Source organism: Grammomys surdaster, unplaced genomic scaffold (assembly GCF_004785775.1).
Source record: "Grammomys surdaster isolate TR1022 unplaced genomic scaffold, NIH_TR_1.0 239, whole genome shotgun sequence".
Taxonomy (NCBI): domain Eukaryota; kingdom Metazoa; phylum Chordata; class Mammalia; order Rodentia; family Muridae; genus Grammomys; species Grammomys surdaster.
The window spans coordinates 10,140,234-10,146,081 of record NW_021604684.1 but is presented as its reverse complement, the minus strand read 5'-3'; the positions used below and the strand labels follow the sequence as shown (position 1 = coordinate 10,146,081).

Sequence of the window (5,848 nt, the reverse complement as noted above, 5' to 3'; positions counted from 1 at the left end):
CCCAAGCTTAGCCAATCAGAATCGGCCCTGCAGCCTTTCCCCCAAAGTGTGTGGTGGTGGTGGTGGGGCACGTAAAGTCCACAGTGGTGTGAGCTCTGGGGCTGTCTGTGGCCACAGTCCCGGCTACCTTATCTGGGACCTAGTTTTGCTCTGGGAGTAACTTTGAGAAAAGAGGAGAAAAGAGAGGAGCCCAGAGCGAGAGCGGGGCCCAGACCAGTCATCAGTCTCCTGCCTGCCAGCTAGACCTAGGGCGGCCCCTCAGGCTGCTCTGCTCCTCCCAGAGGATGCTTTTGGAGTGAGGAGGGGCCGGACTGCTCCTCACCCCTGAGCACCCTCTCCATTCCCCTGATTCTCCCAGGGCTTTCCGCAATCGGGCCAGCCCTTCTACTGCTGTCCGTTTTGGGTCCAGCAAAATAACAGAAGACAGCGAGGAGGACTTCCTGGAGGGGGTGATAACACACATCAGAAGCCATCAGTACCAGGGTAAGTCCAAGGAGGAGAAGCCTCATCCCTTGTTTTGTTCCTAGCTCTCATGCCTCTTTGTGCAGGGGGGGAAAAAAAGAAAGAAAGAAAAAAAGATAGAAAGAAAGAAAAAAGAAAGGAAGAAAGAAGGAAAGAAAACAAAAAATTATAACAAATTCAAATGAGAGGAAGCAGGGACTCCCTTTGATAGCAGATTCGTCCCTCCACCCTTCATGGGTGGCTACTGCTCCCTCAGTCCTGCTGCCTACCCAGTCTCTTCAGACACCCCCAGAGCTTTCTGGGTGCCAACTGAACAGGACCTCCAAGGCACAGCAAAATCTGTGGGGGATGGGACAAGGTAGCAGGGGCAAGGGAGGAGAATCCAGAGGTAGCTAGCAACTTTTGCAGAAGCCAGGATCTTAGGATCCTAGCCCCTGTCCCTTGGACCAAGTCTCGTGCCTAAGACTAAGTCTGGCCACTGGCCAGTCAACCGCCAGGCCGACTTTGGAGATTTTAAATAGATTTGCAAATTTTCCAGATTCCTAAGACATCCTTCCAAACCCCTAGCCACTGAGAAAATTCTGGGTCTCAGAGTTCTGGATGGAGGGAAGTTTACAAGCCCGCCTAGTGGTCATGTGTCTGGGGTGGGGTCTAGTTCCGGGCTGTCAGATCTGGGGGCTCCTCTGTGAGGAAGGATTGTAGGTGGTTTCCTTCTGTCACAGTCCGGCTCCCTATTTGTACTCTGTCTCGGTGCTCGGCTCCTTCTCCACTCTACCCTAAAATCTGAACTGAGTCCGATGACGCTTTCCTCTGGCCCAGATCTCTGTTTCTTCCCAGTGTCTACGGACTGGGAAGCCCCACCTCCTCGTTATAGAAGGACCAAAACCCAGCCAACACTCTGAATGTCTCCTGTGATGCTCACCTGCTTCCCTAGGCAGGGATGGCTTCTTCCTCTATGTTGATGTGACAGACCTAACTGTAGCCACAACCCAGTAGCAGGGCTGAGGTGACTGTAAGCGTCCTCTACCCCGCCGCCCCAGACGGACCTGGGCCCTTGGCTCCAGCCTGGTTTCTTACTTCCAGATGGTTAGATTCCAGCATTTGTGAAAGGAATTTACACCACCCTGCCTGGAGGCATTTTCCCTCCCCTCCGTTCCCCTCGGAATGCCCCTCCTCATCACTTCCCTCTCCTGGGCCCTCCAACCATATCTCTTCCAGGCAGCCCTCCCTGATTCCTCCCGTTTTCGGGTGCCTGCCGTGCCTTTCCTGATAGCACCCTACCACTCAGCCTCTCTGCCGCTGTTTGCACAGCACAGCCTGTAAGGACCATGCTCTTGCTGCTTTGTGTCCCCTCCCCCATCCCAAACCCCACCCCACTATCCCGTGCCCAGCCCTGGGCTGGCAGTGGGAATGTGGTGTCCAGGAGGAAAGATTCACTAAAGCCTCCAACAGATCTTTCTAAATTGATCAGTCCCCCTACCCCACCCCCGTCTCCAGGGAGAGGGCAGTCACCGTGTCACTGTCATGGGTGAGCCTGTTGCACGTCCACTTTGTATTCCTTACAGTGAGGCTTCAGAGCCAGTTTTGTTACCCCTGTACACAGACAAGGAAACGAAGGCTCTAGGCTCCCACAGCAGAGGGAGTGTTCAGGCTGAGGTGCAAGCAAATCCTAAGGCTGTGCCCCTAGGCCCTGAATCGTCAGGCCTATCTCCCTCCTCCTCCTGCAGTGCTTCCTCCTGGTTTCCATCATCCCCAGCGGAAAGTGTAGCATCAGGCCTTGATGCTTCATGACCCCCAAGTCTGGTCCTGAGCAAGGAGGGAGGCTGTCTGGCAAGCACTTCAGACAACAGCATGGCAGTGTGGTATTATCAGCAGCCCTCTTTCCTCTGTGGGAAAAAAAGCTGGACTTGTAATTGCTCGCAGATGTTGGGAGGCAGTGGCAAGCCCAGGGGATTCAAAGTCAGAAGCCCATTCTTACATAAGCACCCCGTGGCTAGCCTGGCATCCCTGGGCCGCTCCATACCTACAGGTTGTGAACACACTGATCAACACCAGGTGTTAATTGTTTCTTTAGAGACAGGGTCTCTCTATGAAGTCTGACTGTACTGGTGCTCACTATTACAGAACAGATTGGCCTCAAACTCAGAAATCTGCCTGCTTCTACCTCCTGAGTGCTGGGACCAACGGTGTGTGCTACCATGCCTGATCAGGAGTTAATTTTTGATTTTACTCTTGGCTGAGTGTGTCGCCTCTCTGGGCCCTAATCTTCTCTGTGATCAATGTGACAGTTTGTGGGCTTACCAAGATATAAGATATTAGCCTGATTACTACAAGCTGTGGCCACAGCTGAGAACAGCCAGCACTCTCTCTACTTCCTGTGCATCAGCATCCAGATAGGAAAATGATCTACAGCCCTAAAAACCTCTGACTGTGGAAGGGACCCAGACACCTGGTACCTGTATACAGGCTGGTTTTGAGACTAGCTGCCTTCAGGTTTTGAGACTTGACTCCGGACCCTCATGCTAGAAAGAGGGGATCTGGGTTTTGTTCTAGGTGGGCCGCTTGGTGTGGTGGAGAGGGAGAGAGGAAAGAGAGAGGGTGCCAAACATTCCAGAAAGATGGCTCTGGATCCTGGGCAGTGGGTCCTTGCAATGGGACTTTTTTTCCCATAGTCAGCTCACCCCAAAAGCAATTAGGTAGGAGAAAGGAGTCATTGCTCCCCAGGGTCCCTCTGTGGCACCTCAGCTAACGTGAGCAGAGCCAACTCTGAACACTTGTTATGTATGTTTTAACCTTGTTTGTGCCTTGAAGTTCTCTTGTTGGTCCTTGGTGCTTGGCATTCAGAAAGCTCATACACATTTGCTAGGCTAACTAAATCTTGCAATCTTAAGGAGGAGATACAAATCCTCCCCGTTTTACAGATGAGGAAGTGAGTGCCAGAGGAGGTCTAATCAGTCGCTCAGAGTCCCACAGATAGGAAATAGAGGGTCTGGGATTAGCATGTGGTTTCAGAGCCTCGTGAGGAGAGGCTGGGTGGGGTCCGGGGCCCAATATAAACTCCAAGGGCTTGCCTCATCTGTCCACAGCATTCCAGAGAAGGGGCTCAAATCCCAGAATGCCGTGTGACCGTGGGCCTCAGTCCTCTCTCAGTTGAACAAAGAGGTTGACCCCGATGATCACTGAGCTCCCTGCCACCACAGAACAATTCCAGGATTCCAAGCCTTGCCAGCCCAGATTGGCAGCCGCACAAGCTCTGCTGTGTACTCAGGGATCATGCATATTTAACTTTACAATGAAAGGGGTTTTTTTTCTCTTACCCTTTCTCTACACATTGCAGAAAAGGGTCTGGATCAATGGCTGCTAATGGAAAACCTTAACCTGCAATAAGGAGGAGAACTCTCTAACCTGGAGAGGTGCCTCTAATGTGCTCAGTTTCCCGTCCCAGGGCGTGTTCCTGCCGTCTGCATGCCTATTTCCCTGAGCACAAGGAGTCCTGGGAAGCAGCCTGTGAGGGCTGTATAAGAATGACCTGTAGATCCTTTCCAGGGCTGAGCTTTGATTTGAAGAGGAAGCAGGCTTTTGGTCCAAAACAAAGAGGGGCGCAAACAGGCTCGGTGGGAATGTACCCCCAGGGAGCCACCCCTATGGGAGCAATATAGAATTCATACACTTGCCACTTGCACAGAAACCCTCCAGGTATCCTTCCCCCACAAGGCTTAGTTAGGGTCTGAGACTCAGAAAACAGTGTCCTGGCCACCCAGACCTGGTCCCAAGGTTCTTCTTCTCCCAAGCACTTTCTTAGGGGCACGGATGATGCTTAGCCTGATGGAGGTAGGTGAAAATCAAAGTATGTCTGTGTACAGCTTTAATCACATTAATACCCTTGCTCCTTCTGCCTCGGAGCTCGCCTGTTTGATGTCTTGATGCTTGACGCTTTCATCTGCTGGATGTTCCAGCTTCTCCATTCTGTGATAGACAGCGCTGTCCCTGGGGAAGGTCAGAGGCTCAAGAATTGTCCGAATGTCAGAGATGAAAAGGTTTTCGGGGCTCATTTGGTTTGATTTCCCTATGGTGTGGGGGTGGACCCAAAGTCATAAATAAAAGAAAGGATGTATCTCAAGCCAGGCAGATCACAGGTGATGGGAGCAGGCATGTGTCCACACCACCACCCAAAAGACACAGAGGGCTCCCCACTCCACCTGCTGTCTGGGGACCAGCCTTCATGCCTCTCTGGGAGATAAGGCTGCAAGACAGATTTTTGCAGAAGATGAACAAAGTTCACCTCCACATCTACCCCCACTCCAAAACTCCACTCTTTCCAGGGTTTCAGGTAGCCCAGGTTGGCCTTGAACTGCCTTGGTAGCCAAAGATGACCTTAAACTTTCCAATCCTCCTGCCTCTGCCTCCTCAGTGCTAGGCTAATAAGCGTGTGCCCCCATGCCCAGTTTTGTGCAGTGCTGGGGACGGAGTTTGCTTGCTCTGCAAGCACTCTGCTGACTCAGGTACAACCCAAAGAGCCTGCATGAAGGAAGGGACACCTGGTGTGGTTTTCTGGATCATAGAACTCCCAGACCCATCCCTTCTCCATTCTGACCATAGGCTTCCCTTCTGTGAAGTAGGGATGAGGAAGGGAAAGAGAAATGGCAGCAGTCCACCTGGCTCTGCTTCTAGCACTGAAAGCCCTTTCCGAGTGTCATGGTGGCAGACTCCTCCTTTTCTAGACAGGGTCGTAAGTAGCTCAGGCTTACCTTGAACTTGATACTCAGTTGAAGTTAACCTTGAACTTCTGACCTTCCTCCTTCCACCTCCTGGGTGGAGGAAGCATAGGCACACACCACCACTCAGAGCTTACATGGTGCTGGGCCTCTAACCGGAGTTGCTCACCTGCTAAGCTAATACTCTCCCAACCGACCTACATCCCCTGTTCCTTCCACCAGGCTTTGTGAGGCTGTTGGTTACTTTTTGTTGGGGACCTTATTACTTTTCTGGCAAGTGGGTTCCCAAGAGCTGTAGTCCCACCAGCTCCTCCTCTTCTCCTGAGACTAAGCTTAAATGGTACAGAGGCAGCAGGGAAGTCCAGACCACTCCAGAGGCCAGCCTGGTCTACAGAGCAAGTTCTAGAACAGCCAGGACTACATAGAGAAACCTTGTCTTAGAAGAGAAGAAGAAGAGGAACAGAAAGAAGAAGAGGAGGAGGAGGAAGAAGAAGAAGAAGAGAAGGAGGAAGGAGAGGAGGAGGAAGAGAAGAGGGAGGGAGAGGAAGAAAAGGAAAAAGAAGGAAGAGAAGAAGGAAGAGAAGGAGGAAGAAGAGGAGAAGGAGGAGGAGGAGGAGAAGGAAGAGAAGAAGAAGAAGAAGAAGAAGAAGAAGAAGAAGAAGAAGAAGAAG

The 5,848-nt window shown here is 51.8% G+C and overlaps 1 protein-coding gene across 2 annotated transcripts in view; it reads left to right on the top strand.

The window, feature by feature from the left end:
• The first annotated feature begins 60 nt into the window (after nucleotides 1-60).
• Nucleotides 61-5,848, top strand: part of Pdgfrb (platelet derived growth factor receptor beta) — a 37,431-nt gene continuing 31,643 nt past the window's right edge. For both annotated transcript variants that reach the window (XM_028774228.1, XM_028774227.1), the window contains exon 1: nucleotides 61-483. The gene's annotated coding sequence lies outside the window, so the exon portion shown is untranslated. The remainder of the gene's footprint in view (nucleotides 484-5,848) is intronic.